General features: G+C 37.0%; 1 long non-coding RNA gene across 1 annotated transcript in view; it reads left to right on the top strand.

Annotated features, from left to right (window-relative positions):
* Nucleotides 1-2,990: 2,990 nt before the first annotated feature.
* LOC140697108 (uncharacterized) overlaps nucleotides 2,991-21,484 on the top strand; it is a 114,510-nt gene continuing 96,016 nt past the window's right edge. Inside the window, exon 1 of the long non-coding RNA XR_012073927.1 lies at nucleotides 2,991-3,149. This is a non-coding gene — a long non-coding RNA (uncharacterized lncRNA). The remainder of the gene's footprint in view (nucleotides 3,150-21,484) is intronic.

Here is a 21,484-nt window from a genome sequence, read left to right as displayed (position 1 = left end):
TAAGGTTGACCCTTTAGAATAAGTTGAGAAGTATTTTTCCCCTTTAATTTTTCTGGGACATTTTGTATAGAAGTATAGAAAAATCGATAGAATTAAAAGTTTAAAAAAAATTTTTATGTTAACAAAGGTGACAAACCTTTAGCTGCCCTGACCGAGAAAATAAGATGACTCAAATGAGGAATGACTTTAAAATCAGAGATAAAACTTTTCAGATGAAAAGGATTATAAGGGAACTACAAACAATTGTATGCCAACAAATTAGACAACTTGAATAAAACAGACAAAATCCTATAAAGACATAAATAACTGAAACTGACTCAAAATAAATAGAAAATCTGAATAGACCTGTAACATGATTAGATTAGTAACTGAAAAATTTCCCAGAAGAAAATCCCAGGCCCTGGTGAATCCTACAAAACATTTAAAGAAATAACTCTAATCCTTCACAAACTCTTTCAAAGAATAAAAGAGGAGCGACCATTTCCCAACTTATTCTATTAGCCCAGTATTTCCTTAATACAAAACCAGACCACAATATTACAATGAAAGAAAACTACAGACCAACATTTATCTCAGCGATATGTAAAAGGTCTACATCATGAGCAGGTAGGATTTATTCCAGGAATACAAGATTACTTAATATCTGATAATCCATCAGTGTAATATCATATTATGAGAAAAAGGGACCAAAAACCTATGATCACGTTAATAGATGCAGAAAAAAAGGCTTGCCAATATCCAACACTCCTACATAATAAAAATGTAATAATAATGGAGAGAACTTTAACCAGGAGCATTACGAAAACCCCACAGCTAACAATATTGTTACTGGTGAAAAAATTAATGGTTTTCCCCAAGGATCAAGAAGTAACAGGTATGCCTGCTCTCAACACTTCTTATTCAACACTGTAGTCCATTTTGTGGATACACATTTTATTCAACCATTCATCAGTTAATGGATATTTCAGTTGTTTATATTTTTGGCTATTACCATCATTTTCCCAAGGGTTGGTTGGACACGTTTTCATTTCTCTTGGGTTTATAGCTAGCGGTGGAATTATTGGGTCATATGGTATATCTATGTTTAACACTTTGAGTAACTGACAAACTTTTCCAAAGTGGCTGCCTCTTCACATCCCCACCAACAATGTATGAAGGTACCAATTCGTCCATACCCTTACCACATTCTTGTGAGTGTAAAGTGGAATCTCACGGTGGTTTTGATTTGTCCTTGCCTAATGGCTAATGACATTGAGCACTTTTTCATGTGCCTATTGATCATGTGTATACCTTCTTTGAAAAAATGTCTCTTCCGATCCATTATCTATTTTTAATTGGAATATTTATCTGTTTATTATTGAGTTGTAAGAGTTTCTATATATTGTTATATGTTCTCAAATACTTTGGATTCAAATCCCTCATCAGATATGTGATTTGCAAATATTTTCTCTGTCTGTGAATTGTCTTTTTATTTTCTTTAATGGTATGATTTGTAGCATGAGAATTTTTAGTCTGTATTAAGTCCAATTTAGCTATTTTCTTCTATTACCATTTTTGCTGTAATATCTAACAAATCATCACCTAACTCAAGGTAATGAAGATTTATGCCTGTTTTCTTCTGAATGTTGATAAATGAATTAATAACAATTTAGGTCAAATTGTTATTTGTTGAAGTGGAAGGACTAGGTGGTTTCTTGATAGTAATGAAGTAGAAAGACATCATTAAGACTCATAAATGATACAACTCTAAGAAGGAAAAAAATGAGTCAAAGAAAGTCCTTAGATACATATTAAATAAAATTAAAACATATAAACATAAGTATACGTTGGAAGAGAATTATTTCTACAAGGTGGGCCAACTTTTATATTTGAAATTAGAGGTAACACTATTAAGGCTATACTATTATGTTTATTAAGGAAATAATCCATTTAATAATTTATTTTAAAAACAGTTGTTTAACCTAATTTATACAAAGAAACCAACTGATAGATATGTTATACTTATCAACTGGTCATTTAATACATAAAGCTGTCCTTACTCTATCCAAAACATTTAGGGTGAGCAGAAAAGAATATTAATTAATAGGTAGCAAATAAAACTGACATGGATAATTATTTTTTCCCGAAGATTATTTTATGGAATCAGTTGACCCAATTGACCAGTTGCTTTGCAATCTGAATGACAAAACTAAATCTAATGAATAGGTCTCAGAAATGAAGACATTTAATTAACTGATGTTATTATTCTGTGTTGTTCTTATGTTTTGAGAAAAGAAACATAATTGACTCGGGAATACCAAAAATCTTACTATGTTAATTCAACTTAACTCATTTTTCTATCATATTAGAGACATCCAGCAAATATATATAATTTCTAATACTAGAGAAGGAATGAGAATCAAACATTTCGAGTTATCTTTTGGGCTTAGAGAAAACTTTTCACACATACAGGAAATAATGCCACCAACACATAATTGGGAAATCTCTGTAACGTAGATTTAAAAGGTAGGGGGGCGGAAATTCAGAAGCTTTTTTGAATTCCACAATGGAATAAATTGCCTTGGTACGGCAGAAACTAATTAGAGCATTTTCAACGCTGTAAGGGCACTCCTATAAATAAACACATGGATCCACCCATATTCACATTTTATGGCCTTCCTTCAAAATGACGGTGTTACCGAGCTGGGCTCTTGGACTCTTTAACTATAAACTTACTAGAGGCCACCCCAGAACTTCAGGCAAGGCTTGACTGGGTTTGTACTGGAGCCGCGTTAGCTATAGCGCCTCAGGTGCAGACGCTTGCTCTGAGAAGCTCAGGTCCCGCCCGTAAGCCGGGCGAGGGAGGCGTGGCCCACAGATCTCGCGGGAAGTGCGTCCTGCGCAGGCCGCTTGGCCTCGCCACGGGCGGCGGCGCCAGGCCCCACCCTTCACGAAGGGGCTGTACGCAGTGTGCGGGGAGCATGCGCAGTCCCCGGCCTTTCTGCCGGCACCTCAAACATGGCGGAGACGCTCACGCGCGCCACTCCAGGAAAGTCCTATAGAGGTCAATATTGTCCTTAACTGAGAGTGCCCAAAGGCTGGACTGTCTGACCGCAAGCTGTCTCTGTGTTCTTGTCAAAAGAGGACGTTTCGCCTCCTGGTCGTCTGTGGTGAGTCAGCTTCCCTTCTGTTTCGGGAGGCACTGTTCAGGGGGCAGTTGTGTTGGCAGGTGACGCCGGGTCCCAGGCTATCTCCATGGACTGTGCCTAACGTTATGCTCACATGTCTCCTGAATCTCACTATCTTAAAGGTTCAGGCAATTTCCTGCTTCAGAATTTCTAAAACTTGCATTTTTGTCCTCTCTGGACCCGAAAACCATATATGCATAAATACATATAATCTCCTAGTTTCGTGTTACCTTGGACTCTTTCAGTAGTTACATACCAGGGAATAGAATGGAAAAAGGATGCAATAACAAGAGAGTGAACTCGTAACAAAAAAGCAAGAGATCATTTCTACCTAAAGGAACACCTGTTTATTCACCTAGAACACAGGTTGTGAAATGGTGATGTCCAGGTCCAATCTATCCTCCAGTATGTTTCTAGTCCTCTGTGTGAGTGTGTGTGTGTGTGTGTGTGTGTGTATGCACACGCACGCACAGAAGGATTTAAATTATTTTGAGTTGTTTGCCAACATTTGAAAGCAGAGTGTTTCACATGAATATCCAAGTTCCTGGCGTCTTTTGAAAAACTGGAAGATCTGGAAACAGAAACCTAAATCCCTGAAGGCACCCATGGGCTAGCCAGCTCTCAGCAGCAGGAGCACTTCCTCAGATAAGGCCTGAGCCTTACTGCTCAGCTTGCTGCTGAATCCATCTTGTCTACTTCACTCGTTTCTATTCCCTGCCTGACCTCTGAGCATTTGGGTTTGCATCTGTTTCTTTTTTTTAGAACCAAATGAACTGTTTTCCTCTGTTTTATAGGCAGCAATTCTCTCAGCATTCAATTAAAATAAATTACAAGCCTAGAAGCAATCTGTTTTTGAGAAATGAAAAGAAATTTTTAATAATTGCTTTCACAGTTAATGTGTAATCACTGAGTAAATTATTGCTGTGCTTAAGGCTTCTTTAGGACCCTGTTCAGGAAGGAATGTAGAAAGCCATTCTTGTTTTCCTATGAATTGTTGAAACAGCCTCAATTTCGTGTATTGGGCAAAACGAGAAAAGCAATATGTATTTTTGTCGTTTTGAACAGGATGACAAAAAACAAATGAAAGCAGGTGTGTAAACAGCAGTAGGAAGTAATGAAAAACAAGGTCTCTAAGATCACAAAGGCCAGTGTTATTTAATGATGGCCTGGAGCAGCAACTGGAAAACTTCTCTCATAGTCATTGTGTCTCTAGGCTTTAGCATTCATTTTCCCTTAGGAATTAATTTTTTAAAAAAGTATGAAAGGCTTTCTCCCTTTCCATGGACACTTTGAAGTAGCTTGCACAGAGTATGGGACGTAATAGAGAGCAGTGATCCTGGCTGAAATGTAAAATCAAAACGTGCTTTTGAACGTAATATAGTTCTGCAGGAACTGCAAGCCATAAAGTTGAAAACGCCTCTGTTTATGGAATATATCTTTCACATTGAAGAGAAATTCTAGATCCCAGGAAAATCTTTGAAGGATATTAGATTTAAAGATCCTAAGCTCTCCTCAGAAGCTTTACAACATCAACCTTTCTCAAAGTTTTGATCTGAAATCAGTTAAACCTCTTGAGGTAGAAATTTCATTGACACTGAAAAAAGCAAGCAAAATAAAATGCAGGTAGGTGCTAATTGAGGACAAGTGTAATTGAAGTTCACTGACCTTTACTCCTGAAGGTCCCAAGGATGCACAGCTGCAGGCATAACTGCATGAAGTACTGGGTACTTTGGTTATGCAAACACATATCATGGAGTGAGATTGCCTTGAAAAAGTGTACAAGTAATATCCAGGCAAGGGTCATGAGAACGGGTTTTAAAAGATTCTCCCCCTTTGGCATTATAAACGTATATTCCTTGTTTCATTCTTCTGTCATTTAACTTCTAGGCTTCAAAAAATTCCTCTGTTAAATTAATATAATGATAATAAAATGCTTTCTCATGAACTGACACTTTAAAAGGGCATAAACAATTGATAGGAAAACCTGCACATACTGAAGGCACAAACAGAAGTGGCTTGAAACGATCAGAATAATGTCCAATGGACCAAAACCCCTAGTGACCTGTTTAATACCTATGTTAGCCACAAACACCAAAAAGAGTGTCTTTATCATCTAACCAGGAAAATCAATAAGGAAAGTAATAGGCTTATTGTTGGGAAAGATGAGAAAAGATATCAAAGGGGGTCAAACAACTCGCTCAGCTCCTTACTTTGATGTAAGAAAAAGACCTTCAAACTTTTGATCAAATAATGTTAGGATATAGGAAGAAAGCACTAAACTCAGATGAATGTGTGCCAGGAATTTGCATATTACTTCACAGACATTATAATTAAGCATGGAGAGAGGTGAAAAATAGGATTGGTGTCACAAGACTAGAAATGGACAAATATCCAAATCCTCAAAAAGGCAAAAATTGGAAACTCAAGCTCATAAATTTAATATCAACTGGTAGTAAGTAGCTTTCAGAAAAGTCTAAGATGATTATTAGTAGTAAACACATTTAACCTGAGTCTAAGATATAATAGAAGAATCTCAAACTTGATAGTTTGAAGAGAAACTGTAGTTGTTCTAACTCGAGAGATAATTAGTAGATTGATATTTCAGGGAAAAAGTGTTGTAGAATAATTAATTTCTTCAAACATTTGACAAAATCTCCCGTGAATTCTCTGAAGAAACTGTTTAATTTGATACTGTTATATGGGTATAATAATAACAAAAAGTGATTAAAAGAGAAGATAATTGGCACAAGGAAGGAAAACAATATTTAGTGACTCTAGTGTCTATAAATTGTAGCACAAAGTATAGCCAATAAAGAAAGTGAACTTGAGATTGTAAAGTGATAATATAACAGCATAAGTAAAATTGAGGCTTGGTAATGTCCTGTAACAGAAATAGCTCAAACAGAAGAGGTACTAAATTCCGAAGGCTCAGGCATGTTAGGAAGCAAGGCGGAGAAGCACTATGGGTTTAGAAAATTTCCTGCAGGGAAATATGTAAACCTGAAACTGAATCCTAGCTGGGCAAATGATGTCTGAGAATAAGAGGATGTAAACAAAACTACTGAAAAGGCTGTGTAAGTGTGTTGAGACTACCCAGTAAGAGGGGAAGGCTGGTGGGTGCCCGCGCAGGCACTCAAACTGCTGTAGAGCTAACAGGGCCTCATCTTTCTGGACAGCTGTGTAAATTTTTTAGTGTTAAAAGTAGAGCATTCAGAAAGTTATTTTTCAGAAGGATAGAAATGACAAGGGGAACTTGTTACCCCAAATTTTATTCTTACCAACATGGAAAAATCATTTAGTTCAATTGAAATGAAGAAAGATCCTGGAGGAAAATGTAGTTACTTCAAAATGCAAGAGACCTACTCTATGTCTAACCCTTCTAGGGAATTTTTTTTTTTAATTATCATGGCTGTAGTAGAAATTCTCTTTCTGCATGACCTCATTCTTTGTCAATATTAATTTCTTCTTAGAATTTAATACGTAAGTATCTAGGTGCTTACAACAAACAAAGTTTAACACTTCAACCAAAACACATCCTTTGGCTTTTCACAGATGTGCACTTATGTCAAGATTCAGGGAAAGAAAAGGAAAACATTCTAAATAATTCTAAAGAAAATAATATTTTTTGTTGTGATTTGTTTTGGAAGAAATAGTGCAAGCTCAATTACTCTGGCTACAGTAGTAGTAGCTGCTGTGTAACTAAAAACCTCTAAAATATCAGCAGCTTACAAAATAGAAGCATATTTCTCACTCATGTAGAGTTCAATCATTAGTGGTTTGGGGGGGTTAGGTTGTTCATGGAGTGGGAAGGAAGCTCTGCCCCATATAGTCATTCAGGGCCCTGAACAGATGGAGGCTCTGTTATCTACACTGTGTGGTTTCTGAGATTTCTCTGAGTGTCAAGAAAGAGGGCATGAGGATTACATGGGAGCTTTGTATGGTCTAATCCTGGAAGTGACATATATCCTTTCTGCTCCAGTTCTATTGGCCACAGTTGTTTGGCTTTATTCCATTGGCCACATAGATGTAAGGGGAACTTGGACTTGTAAATACCTGCTGTCTGGGCAATTACTTCCCAGCAACAGCTTTGAAACCATAGATGGGAATATGAGTCTTTGATGGAAAACCAGTTATCTGTGTTACATACTGTGTCATACAGAGTTATCTTGATATAGGTCATTCCAAATCTATTAGTATAAAGATAATGTTTTTCTTTACTGACAGTTATCACTGTTTATTGTCTGAACAGTGGAGATCCACTGAGAAAAAGTAACTGTCATTATTTTTGATGGGGAGATGGGTTTTTAATGCTCTCAGGGCCACTGTTATCAAACAATATCAAATATTTAAAATATTATCTTATTGAGTTATAGAATTTTAGAACTAGGAGAAAATTTGGGGAATGACCACTCCAACACCATTTTCTACCAAGTAGAATCATATGTTTTATATTATGCAGTTAGAATATAAATTTATTGTTGAGTGCCAAAATATATGAAATCAGACTTTTTCTTGTGCCTAAATAAAACCCACATAAAAAGCTAGGCATTTAATGAGTCATGTTAACTGTTTCAAGCTTCTAAACTGTTAGACATATCCTCACTCTGACATTGTGGAGTGTGCAAAGGGACAATGATAATTTTGCAGCTTGTCCCATGTGCCGCTGTTATTTGATTTATGTGCTGTACCTGCCTCCTGTGACACTGTCTGAATTTATAAATCTGCGTAAAAGAACAGGGACCCATAACTCAAAGAGGATAAGATGGGCTAAAGCCTGAGGCTGAGAATGTACTGTGGAATTGGAACTCTTTTCTCTCATGAATACCCATGGGTATCAAAGTTGCTAAAGGTTAGCATTCATCACAGAGGGTCCCAGTCAGTATACATGGCAGGGTTCCAAGAATAGTTGTTTTTTTTCTGTCTTCAAACTTTTGTGTAGTCCACATAACAATTTTTTGTTGTTTTTGCTTTTTTAAAAATAAGATAAACTTGATGCAATTTAGTGTTCTACTAATGTATACCTCTGCATCATACCTACCTATTAGTCAGTGACTACTATAAGCAGGATGTCCTATTTATTATGGGGAGAAAAAAATTATAAGGCACAGAGTGTAAGCCCTCAAACTTATCATCCAGCAAAGGAGATGACAGAGCTCGTGAAAAATAATGGCAGCATATGGACAGTATATGAAAAGGATCCTAGGATTATAAAACACTCAGTAGTACAGAAATTCAAAAGAGGGAGTTCACTGAGGATGAGGTAGTGAGGGACCATGTAATATAAGCAAGATAAGTAAGTGCATGCTGCAGCCAAGCTGCTTTATATTCATAAAAGCTTTTGGAGTAGCCAGGTCTTACCACTTCTCCAATCTTTGGTCTGCCTTTCCTTTGTCCTTGTTATAATTAGGTCTGTATCTCAGTGTCCAGTACAACCTATACGAAAATTACGAAATTTAAGTCACATTTAAGGTTTTAAAATTAATTATTGAAGTACAGACGTTTAGTTTTCTCTGTCACGGACAGTAGCCTCATCTCTGCCCAATCACAGACACTCTGGCTTTCAGGATATGAAGGTTAGGCATATCCTTAATTCGTTCATTCAGCAAATAATTTGAACCTGAAATATTCACTAAGCTCTTATTCTGTGTCAGGCACTGTTCTGGTGGTAGGAACGCAACGTTGAGAAGGCTAGAGAGAGAAGTCAGAATGGCCGAGTAGCCTAAGGCACTATGTTGCGAAGGATAGGGACCTAGCCCTCATCATCTTGTTTCACCAGTTTTAGGGAACTCTGTGAAGTAGCTTTCTCCTGCCTCAAAGTAAGGAGATGGTATAATCCAGCCGTTCTCAAAGTATAGGCAGGGAGTCTGCAAGGACAAAATTATTTTCATAATAATACCAAGATTTATTTGGTTTTTTTTCACTCTCATTTTCCAATGAGAGTGTTCCAGAAGCTACATAACATGTGATATCATAACAGATTGAATCTCGAAGCAAACCTGAGAATCCAGCTGTCTTCTATTAGGCCAGACATTAAAAAGATTTCCAAAAGTGTAAAACAGTGTCACCTTCTCTCTAATTGGTTTTGGAAAATAGAGTTTGTAAAAATATGTTATTTATGTAAACAAACAATGCATTTTTAAAATTTCTAAATGAATTAATTAATACATATTTTTAAAATTTCTCAGTTTTAATTTAATAACATATAAATGCTGAAAGGTATAATCCACATAAACAAAAGCTCTTTTGGGTGGGTCCTAATTAGTTTTTAAGGGGGTTAAGCAGTTGAGACCAAAAAGCTTGAGAACCCCTAAGGTAATCTATTGCCCCAAATGGGGACCCTTTGAGAGTGAAAAGGGATACTATTATTAATTATACCAGAGACCAAGGTGACAATACATCCCAGCTTGCCTAGGATAATCCTACTTTATACATATTTTCCTAGTTTATATTACTAATAGCCTTTAGTTTCACTGTCAAAATATCCTGGTTTGGAGAATCAGCTGTATGGTCATCCTACCTGTGGGACTAACTAATGGTTCCTTGTCTTACACCCTCCTAAGCTTGCTATCAAAGACAACTTCAGAACATGAACTTTGCTGGGAAGGGGTCTTCTGGGGCCAAATACGCCTGTCACAAGTAGACTAGTGCAAGAAGCAAGGACACACTATACATCCACTTTATGTTTTTTGTTCTGTTTTGTCTCAGAGACGTCTCAGGTCTGAGAAGAACATTGTTAATCTGTCTTTTAGAGGAACAGGCTTTTAGAGTAGCCCGCATCAACTCTAGTAGTTACCGGATGTCTGAAGAATAAAATCTTTCCTTTTAAGTAACTTCAGCCTTTGAGAGAATGTTGGGAGGAATGAATAATTCCTGTGCTGCATTTTATAGAAGGTCACTTTCAAGTATGGATGCTTGTTACGAAAACTGGAGGAATTTGTATACTCAAATTGAAATAAGGTCATTGTCTGAACAGAATCCTTGAAGCATTAAAAAAAACTTGCCTAAAGCACCACAAGGAAAACATACAGTGTTGAGTATTTTCTCTCTTTCCTAAAGGTTGAGATAGCTAACATTTATAGAACAACAACGCACAAATCTGTAATGAAACACATCACTGAATCGCAACTAAAGACTTTGAGATTAGATACATCCTTTTGGAATACTTGCCAACAAATAACATAGATACGTTATGGATTCTCTTGGAATATGTTTTAAGAAACAATGGAAGCATTACAAGCAGAGTGGGAAAAGAGAGAGAGGAAGAAAGAAAGAAAAAAACCAACCAGCTAGGGACAGGGAGAGAAAAAAACAAGAGAAGAGCAAGAGAGAAAGCATTAGGCATATGTGAGCATACAGCTTGTTTCTTGGGCACATCAAGGGCTTCTAGCCAAGGGCTGTGATGTTATTCTAGACAATTTTACTGACATAAAATAAGGAGTCTAAATTATGATGAAATCAGAACCAGAAGCCAACCACAAGGGAAGCCATTAACAATTTAACATGAGGGAGTGTGGATTCCGCTTGTCAAAGAGAATATTAGAGGACCATTTGATATAAAATGCAACTATCACAGCAGTGAGGGTTAGGTACCTCAGCTGGGTTTGCCTTGAACTCGTTGCCTTACAAAGTTAAACACAGACCTGGGTGTTTCACGAGCACAGCATATATTATACCAAAGCAAAAAATCACATCAACTGAATAGGATGAGGGGTTGATTGGATACCTGTCTATCAAACAGTTGTTTGGCAAAGGCAAAGATCACAGGGAGCAGTAAGAGGTGAAAGTGGACCTGAGGAGAAATTCAGAGAGTTCTTTTTTATTTTTTATTTTTATTCAGGTATAATTGACATACACCATTATATTAAAAGAGAATTCTGAATCTTAAGACATTGAGTCAAATTTTAGCTGGACTGCTTCCTGTCTGTGTGATCTTGATAAATTTTTATCATCTAGAATCCTAATGTGCTTCATCTAAAAATGAGAATAATAATATCTAGCTCATAAGAATGATGTCAGAATTCATGAACAACAACAACAACAAAAATGTAAGGCACGTAGCTCAGTGCCTGGAGGGAGTGGGACCTCACTGAAACTTACCCACGTCTCCTTACTTTTCAACCAGTCTTATTGTGATCTTGTTCACCCTTTCTTACTTTTCCTTCTCCATCTTGTTTTTCTTTTTTTCTGTTCTTTTAAAAAAATTTTAGTTTGATTACAGATTTACAGAAAAGTTGCTAAGACAGTACAGAGAGTTCCCGTACACCCCTCATCCAGTTTCCCATCTTTTCTTTTCTAAATTCATTTTTCTTCAGTTTATTTGAATGTATGTTTCCACCTATCTTAAACAGAAGTAGATTGTATTCTAGTATCATGTTGCATCACTCACTTCAGTTACACCTTCTTCATCCTTACACAATGCACAATTGATGAAAGTTAAATGATTACCATAGGCCAGAATATTATTAAATTATCTGGGGCTGAGTATGATTATTGGCTTTCTTTTTGGATGCAGAAAACTTCAGAATAATCTAGTCTCTAACTTGGAGGGAACTCAGTCAGTTGGAGGCAAAAGAAAAAGTTGATAAAACCCTCATGTCAATCTGATGGTGCAGGTATTATATGAGTTTGCATATGTATTTTTATATGTATATTATATATTTATGTATGGACCCTAACAGCTAGCAATAGATCTGATGGTTTTAATAATTGGGAAATCATTTCAAAGATGTGGTGATCAGGTTATAGGGTTTAAAAGGGCTGAGATAGAAGGTTTAGTTTAAATTTATACCTATGGGGGCTTTATGTAGTATCCTGCTGTACCCCCATGGCCCTGGGTAATAGAAGGAGGAATTGAGCTTCTTTAGTTTCATCTCCCATCTCATGTCCTTCCTGGGTCCCCTTTGTCTTTGCTTGCCAACATTATCTCCGTAATCACTGTTTGGTCCTCATGGAGGTTTCTTACCTAACACTGTTTTCCCCTGAGAACATTCAGTGTTCTCAAATAGCCACAGCAGTCTTACTAACTTTTACCAATAGCAAATACTCTTCCCTTGGTACTCTGTTTAAGCTACATGTCAGGGAAGAGAATGAGTTCAAATGCAGGAATTTACATAGAGCATTATATATAACTAACTTAGTACCCTTTTCCTCCCTGGAGCAGTTACATTTTGAAAGAAGAAGCCTTGCAGTTAAAAAAAAATTACTATCATCCCCAAGAATGGACCTCTAACATTGGAATTTTAGGCACTATGGCAGGAGAAGGAAAAGCATAACCTTTCTTGGTGCTTCTCCAATTGAGGACTGCTGGAGACTATGAAAAAGCATCTAACTTTTCCTGATACTTTGAAATCTCTTAAATTTACCACATTCACAGCAGCTGAGATAATAATATTTATGAATAAAGGAAACATGCTATGAGGAGGGTGGGAGAACCAGCCAAAGGGATTCTTGGGTCATTTGGGGGAAGGTGCTATTATCACACCATCTTTATCTCAACATGAAGATGAACACTGTGTGGGCTAGTGTCATGAATTCAGTGCCATTTAAGCTTCCAAGATCCAAACCAATGGAACAGGAAAACTCACCTAAAGCAATTTTGAAACAGAGTCTTGTTTAATCCACTGCAAGCTCTTCCTCTGGCTGTAGACCTAGGCATAACATTTTTGGAAAGAAGAAATAATGAAGTGCAGTGCTAAAGACTAGAAAATGAAGAATGATTTGAAGGTGTGAAAGGATTGGGAAAAAAGATAAAAGGTAGTGACAGAAGTTTATTTCATTCCCATCGTGAGATTTGGCAATGGTATATTGCTTCTTGCCTTCAGTTACCAAGGCCACAAACCATTATTTTCGAAAGCTCATTGCCCTGTATGTGCATCAAGGTTTTATGGGAAGATAAAGGGGTTGTGAGGGAAAAATTGCCTGACCCTTCCTGTTAATAGGTTTTCTTCTTCCTTTTTCTTCTGGAGAGAATACCTAGAAGAAGGAAATGCTCATGAAATAATAGTAATAGTAATCATCAACACAACACTAATCATCAAATCTTTGTTACTGTACTGTGCTCAAATCAGATCCCTCCATCCTTTACCTTCCCTTTTTCCATCTTCCTCTGTATGAAGAACATGCACTAAATAGTTCTCTGAACGTACTGCTGGCTTACCTGCTAGTGAAGCTTTTATTAACATTTCAATAGACACAAAAAGAAGTGATCTTACTGACAGAGCAAATTCACCAGATGAGCTATACAGTCACAGACAATACAATTTAAATTATATAATGAAATTGCAAACAATGGAGTAAAATAAATGAGAAAAAGTATATTCTGAGATAGTAACCAAGGAGGTTCGTGAATCAAGCTTAGGTTTACTTGGAGACAAGATGAACGCACTGTGCATGGATGGTATAATTTTCCATTTCTTCTTCTGATATCACTCTAACTGGTTTTTTAAATGCACTGACAAAATGCAGCTTTTACTAGAGAGGGATTCAGAATGAGAATTCCTTCTTCTAACCAATAATAAGCAATGCTAGCAAGAATATCTGATATTTTAAAGATTTTGTGCATAGCCCATTAGATTAGCTGAGAGTTCACTATTCTAATATGGTTGTGCAAACCCAATTTGGTGTTAGTTCAGTAGGAATTGGACTTTGCTGGGAGGTATGCATTTGCTCCTATTACACTGCACGTGCAGCAAATTTTGAAGCTTTCATTTGGTTCTCACATTTGGTACTGCAGGCGAAATGCCATTAGGCAGAGTGAGGTAAGAAGAAAAGGCAGAGAAGCCATGAGACCCTGGTCCAGCCTCTGACTTCCACTCAGGAGGTATAGTTAACAGCCAAATTGTGCTATCAGGATTATTCATTTCCTACATGATCTGAGTTTTATACTCCACAAGGAAAAGGAGAGGAGACTGGGTGGCTTGAAGTACAACTTCCCCATTGGCTGCGTACAGGCTGTGCTATTTATTACTTACACCCTCATCTCAGAGCTGAGAAGTGCAAGAGTGTTCCCTGTGTCTGAGCCAAATGCTCTTTCAAATGCCATATTTGGCTTGTACTTCTTTAAATGAGATCAGATTGCTATTGAAAATATTATTTCTCATTTGTTCATGCCCATCTCTTCCTGATGCCTCCAGTGAAAAGGCTTATCTATTTTGACAGAAAAGTTAAACCAAATTGACTCTGCCATAGAAAATTGAACACTGAATCTTGAAGGGTTAAACATGCTTCAGAAATGCTGAGATTTTTTTTTTCCCCCTAGAAACTGCATGCTTGAAAGATCCCTAAGCTGTTAGGGTTACCATGGTAATTATTATTCTTAAATGGAGAGGTTTATTTGTGAAGCAAAAAGACCAACAAACTTGTTGCCTATATCTCTAAATCAGAATTATACCCACAGCCATCTTTAAGGAGGGAAGATTTGGAACTTGTGGAAGATTTGAATAATGAAGATCAATCTTTATCAGGATTTGTGACAGGCTTGCAAAAGAAAAAGGTGGAACATGAATATATTAGGGATATTTACTGAAGCCCTATTTATTGGAGGGGCTTTACCATTTTTACTTTTTGAAGGTAGGGTGAGGGTATAAACAACCTCAGAATCAACTGTATTTTAGGGAAATCAGTTTATTAGAGCATATGTTAGGTTGTTTTCTATATGGCTGATTATAATGGTTTGAGGTCAATTCATTTTAATATGAAAATGACTCCAAGAACTTAACTATTAAAAACTTTTTTTAAATCCTAAAGTCATGGCCTATTGAACCTGTTTCTCCCGATCTTAGGGGAAAGAGACCTTGCTTGACATAGCAACGGTGTTCATAGCTGACCTTAGCACTAAAGAGCACTTTTGCCAAATGTAAGAGTGATGTCATGAAGTGGGGAGGCTAGATACTCTTCCTCACATGGGGAATGGCTCTACTGTATGTAAGAAGAATACTGTCTCACGAATTTGGGACAAAATACAAAAGTCTAAAATTAACTCTGTGATCTCCCTATTTAAGGTCAGTCTGATTTTAAAATTAGACAATGATTTGAAAGCAAACTGAAAATTCCTGTTGGACAGGTGTATCCTTGTACTTTGTACATCCCTTTACTCTTACCCCATAACCGTGTAACTGTGACTCTCCTGGTTGGTCACCCCTGGTAGATGCTGGGGCTCAGAGCCTAAGGAAGAGGAGGCAGGGGATAAAGCATGAAACACAGAGTTGAAGTGCCTGCATTCAAGCTCCTCCTCATTTGTTGTCTATGTGACTTGAGTAAATTTCTTAATCTCTTTGGGCATCAGTTTATCAGCTATAAAATAAATATGATAAGAAAACCACCTTCATAGGGTTGTTAGAATTAGGTAAGTTAATTCCTGCAAAGCTCAGGCTTGCTCAGAACAGCTCTGGCATAGAGAAAGTGTTATGGCAGTGCTAGTAGCTTCTCTAGCGATATTGTCTTTTTATATTTCCATTCTCAGTTACAATCCTGATCAGTTGCTTGATAGAGTTTTTTGAAGTAATGACTGAATGAGACTTTGATTCAATTAAGGGGCCCTTTTATACTTCCTGCCATGATTGGTCATCTTGCTTCTAGGTGAAAACTTCCCGTGACCACAGCAGCCGGTTCTGTTGTTGGAAAGCTCTGTTCAGGAGCTCTGTTGTCTTCCTGCCGCCTCTAGAAGACTGCCTTCTGGGGAAAATGTGTCTTCTTTGAGCCTGTATGTCCTGACTATAAAAAGCCTGTTGTGTTGGGTAGGAGAAGGAGTGTTGGTTTCTCTCTTCCACACATCAGTGGGCAAGCTGCATGTGCCTCACTGAATTCAACAATGAGAAGTGAGTTATGAGACTGTTTTTTCCCCAAAGAGAGATGCTTATTTCACTTGGCAATTTGATCTCTAAATAAGTCATCTTGCCTATTTTGTGGGGTTATTTTTCACTACCCCATTTTACAAGAGGGATTGAGAAAAAGAAGACTTCCTTGACATTTTTAAGCCACTGGGATGCGTTTTAATTTGTTTCCGAAGTATTTAATCTATAAGACATACCAGGCTGAATAATTTATGTAACAAAACAATGGCAACAAGGTCAAAGCAGAAGTATGACTTTACAGTGGGGAATATTCATGACATGATGCTATTTGAGATATACTTCTTGAATATTAAAGAGTTTTTCCTAATATTATGCTCCAATTAAACAAGTGGAAAGGTATAAGAATGAAAATTGGATTCATTTTGAATTGGAGAAATGAAGCAAATTCTAGGAGAGCAATTACCATATTGCTAATGGAAAAATGTCAACCACTGTCCCTCTACATAAAGTTTAGAGATGGTAGCTGAGAATGTTTTCTCTTGTGACCTAGTTACGGTATAAACTGTAGAGTACCAGATATTCTGCATCAGTAGATCAGATAATCATAATCTGATTTATTCAGTGATACATACCTCAATTATTTGTTTTTGGTTACATTTCAACTTAAAAGGAGAAAGCCAAAGCAACAGAGTTTGGTGTTTAAGGTAATTATAAAATGGCTTATAGATGGAATCCTGACAAGATCTCTCTTTTTCCTGTTCTAGCACAGTGAGATTTAGGCTTTGAAAGTGATAATGGCTTCTTATGTACAGTGGACAAAAGTTAGATCATCTCATACATAGTGTAGAAAAACATCAGACAAAGCATGAAAAACCCTAAATATTTGTTGACCTCTATCATCAATTGATGTTGCGGTCTGGGGCTGACCACATTATTATCGATATTTAACATCTATTAAGGACTTACTGTATTAGCTAATTAATTCTTGCACCTCTAATAAACAAGCCAAGAATCTTAGTGCTTTAACATAATAAATGTCTGTTTCTTGCTCATGTCAAATTAGAAGGGCCCCGTTTTCCTTCCAGTTAGTGCCTTTGCCATCTTCTAGGGCCTCCGAATCCTCCGGGGCATCCCTTGCTGGCAGAATAATGAGGCAAGCAGAAGGGGAAAAGAATGTGATAGAAATTAGAAGGAACGAGGCCTAGAACTGATGTTTTGTCACTCTGCCTATTTTCATATGGGCAGAACTCAGTCACATGGCCACACCTATCTGCAGCTACAGCTGGGAAATAAGGTAAAGCACGTGCCAACGAAGAGAGGACATGGATGGTGTTGAGCAACTACAACTAGGCTCTACCACACTATAATTCACTCTCTAAATATCTCGTTGAATTCTCACAGTAACTTTTTGAAGATTAAGAAACTTGAGCTTAGAATGGTGGAGCTGGACTCATTCCTTTGAGTTGGTCTGTGCTCTAAGCCCCTATGCTACATTGCCTCCTTGGCCTTTGAAAAATCTCTCTGTAAGATTTTCTTCACTTTTATAACTAAAGTGATAGTATTTGCAATCCCTGTTCTCACGAGATATTGGAAAATTGTGAGTATGTCAGGACTTGCCTTCTCTCTGTTATATAGATAAACTGGGAATCTTTTTATGGCTAACTCCTCTACTTGTACAATATCTGCCGTCTCCTCTTACCCTGTTCAGCAATGCTCCCCTATCTTTTCTGCATCATAAAATCTTCTTCCTCTACTGGCATTCTCATCAACATACAATATGTTATCATTTTTCTGATCTTGAAGATAAAAACCCTTCTTGACTCCACATGTCTAACTAGCTATTGCCTTACTTCTCTACTCTGTACAGCAAAATATTTTGAGTGGTATATACTTACCATTTTTGATTCTTCTCCATTTCTTCCAGAGTTCCCTTCAGCCAAGCACTCCCATCGCTGCAGCAATACTGATCTCAGTAATTCACCAATGACTTCTATGTAGCCAAATCTAGTCCATTTGTAGTCTTCATCTTATTAGACCTATCAGTATCATTTGACATCATACTCTCTCTCTCCTCCTTGAAAGTCTTTCTTTACTTGGTTTCTGAGACACTAACACTTATCTGGCTTTCTTTCCACTTTGTGTGGCCACTTCTGTGTCTGTTTCCTTGGTTCCTCTTCATCTCTCTTGTCTCTGAACAGGAAATTGCTTCCAGGCTTAATCCTTAGATTACCTTTACTTTCTCTCTTTACACTCACTCTATTGATGAGCTCCTCCAGTGGAATGGCTTCAAATATGTACCATCTAAGAGCTGAAGGTTTCTAGTCCTGATACCCTGATAGAGAGTGTTCCAGATTTGTATCACTACCTGAATGCATGATTAGTACCTCAAGCCATATGTAAATCAATGAAGTTAGAACACTCCCTCACACCATACACAAAAAATAACCTCAAAATGGCTTAAAGACTTAAACATAAGATAAGAACACCAAAATTCTCCTAAAAGAGAAAGTAGGCAAAACATTTTCTGATATGAATCATAGCAGTGTTCTCCTAGGTCAGTCTACCAAGGCAATAGAAATGAAAGCAACAATAAACATCTGGGACCAAATTAAATGTATAAGCTTTTGCACAGCAAAGGAGACTATAAACGAAACAAAAAGACAACCTATGGAATAGGAGAAAATATTTGCAAATGAGGCAACTGACAAGGGCTTAATTTCCAGAATATACAAACAGCTCATACAGCTCAGTAACAAAAAAACAAACAACTCAATCCAAAAATAGGCAGAAGGCCTAAACAGACATTTCTCCAAAGAAGACATACAGATGGCCAATAGGCACATGAAAAAATGCTCAGTATTGCTAATTATTAGAGAAATGCAAATCAAAACCACAATGAGGTATTACCTCACATGAGTCAAAATGGCCATCATTAAAAAGTTCACAAATGATAAATGCTGGAGAGGGTGTGGAGAAAAGGGAACCCTCCTACATCATTGGTGGAAATGTAATTTGGAGCAGCCTCTATGGAAAACAGTATAGAAGTTCCTTAAAAAACTAAAAATAGACTTATCCTGTGATCTAGTAACCCCACTCCTGGACATATATCCAGAGGAAGCTCTAATTTGAAAAGATACATGCACCCTTATATTTATAGCAGCACTATTTACAATAGACAAGACATGGAAGCAACCTAAATGGCCATCAACAGACAATTGGATAAGGAAGTTGTGGTATATAGATAAACTGGGCATCTTTTTGTGGCTAACTCCTCTACTTGTACAATATCTGCCATTTCCTCTTACCCTGTTCAGCAATCCTCCCCTCTCTTTTCTGCATCATAAAATCTTCTCCCTCTACTCCCTCTACTGGCATTCTCATCAACATACAAGGAATACTACTCAGCCATAAAAAGAATAAAATAATGCCATTTGCAGCAACATGGGTGGATTTAGAGATTATCATACTAAGTGAGGTAAATCAGAAAGAGAAGGACACATATACTGCATGATATCACTTATATGTGGAATCTAAGAAAATCACACAAATGAATTTATTTACAAAACAGAAATAGAGTCATAGATATAGAAAACAAACTTATGGTTACCAGGGGAGAAAGAAGTGGAGAGGGATAAATTGGGAGTTCAGGATTTGCAGATATAATTATTATATATAAAATAGAAAAACAACAAGGTCCTACTATATAGCACAGGGAACTATAGTCAATATTTTGTAATCATCTATAAAGAAAATGAATATGAAAAGGAATATATATAACTGAATCACTATGCTGTACACCAGAAACTAACATAACATTTTAAATCAACTATACTTCAATTTAAAAAAAAAAAGATATACACAGGATGATGGGAATGGGGCATGGTTCACCTTTGAGATGTGATAGTCATTAAATGGATCCAGACCAAGACTGAGATGCCCTTCTACCATCAGTGATCTGCTATTAATGCAGTAGAATTTTTACTCCCTGCTGCCCTTGCTTCTGGAGGAATGAGAACAAGTGAGACTGCTTAAGGGTTTTAGGGTCAGACAGAGACAAGAGGGGAAATTCAGAAAGAGATAGGGGCATGGATTGTGATCATTGACTGAAAAGTGATTATAATTCAATTTGATTGACTAATTCAGAAAAAACCAAAATATTCAGAACTAAATTGTATTACAGAAGTCATTAACCTAGATGAGTATTTTCTTGATAGTTGAAATGAATAAAATATCTCAGCAGTTTGGATGTTCAGGGGTCATAACAGTATTGTATAGTTTTGAGAATAAATTCAGTTCATGTTATATGTGTCTGAGTTGAGAATTCTAAGTTCTGCCACTTACAAACATACATATGAATAGGAAGTAGTTTGACCAGCTTACATAAAAACAAACACTGTATCTATTTTTCCTATTGATGTTTTGGAACACATTGGCAGATCCACATTCTCCTTGAGAGGTTAAATTAATGACAGTTAAGCTGATCAATACTTGATTTCTCCATTGGCAAGTACTGCTCGCCAGGGATTAGGGCCCCATGGAGAATCAAAGTAATCTCATTAGGATTTTTCAGTCAAGTATTGTTTGCTTAGTATCATACTGGCCCCTGACAGCCTAAATACATGAAATCACCTCTGGATTGATGAATGGCAGCACTTTAGGTTTGCTAGAAAAGCAGAGGACAATTCATCCTTCTTGTCACTATAAGGCAAATAGCCCACGGGACAAACTGAAGACCACGTAGCTTTAAACAAGAAAGGCATTGAATAGAGGGAAAGCTAATGCTGAAAGAGAATACTAGAGAAACTGCAGTGGAGTCAGAGGAGCTACCAGGCAAACATAGAAAACAAAACTACAGTTGAGAACCTGTGGGACTAGAGATAATAAGAACAGCAGGAGGAGAGAGAAAAAAACATATAAAGAAGAAGAAGGAAAAAAAAACAATAAAAAGAAGATACATAAAAGGGAATGAAAAACCAATAGAAGATGCCAGAATTTTTGACAGTGAGGGGTAGGATCTGAAAGAACTTCTGAAGGAAGCGACTGAACTTCCCTACAGGGCACCATCCTTGACAGTGAGTTATTAACCTAGAGGGATATCTGTACAGCTCCAAGGCCAACAGAAATAAAAGACACAAAATAACTAAAATGCATGCTGTAGATTGCATTTGTATACTCAGAACACTCTACTATAGCTATTTCAAAGAGAAAATAGTTGGAAAACTGCATGTTTTAGAAAATGTAATCAAAAGAAAAGTTTTGTATGTTTTGGTTGTTATTTTTATTTTTCTTCCATATTTTTTTCTTTTGATGTGGCAGTCAGGCCCTATTAGGTAAGGCTGCATTTAAGAAATCATTTGAAAATAGATTGGCCGCTCTGTTTCTCAGTTCATTTTCTTCTATCCATCCCCTTCTCTCGTTGTTTTAGAAGCTTTTGGCGTTGAAAGCATTTCTACCTTTGATTATTGATTACTTGGCAACACTCAGACTAAACAGCAGATTCTGTTTTGGGGGAAATAGAATAACTTC

The sequence above is a fragment of the Vicugna pacos genome, chromosome 6, assembly GCF_048564905.1.
Source record: "Vicugna pacos chromosome 6, VicPac4, whole genome shotgun sequence".
NCBI lineage: Eukaryota > Metazoa > Chordata > Mammalia > Artiodactyla > Camelidae > Vicugna > Vicugna pacos.
This window is presented reverse-complemented; position numbering and strand designations above follow the sequence as displayed.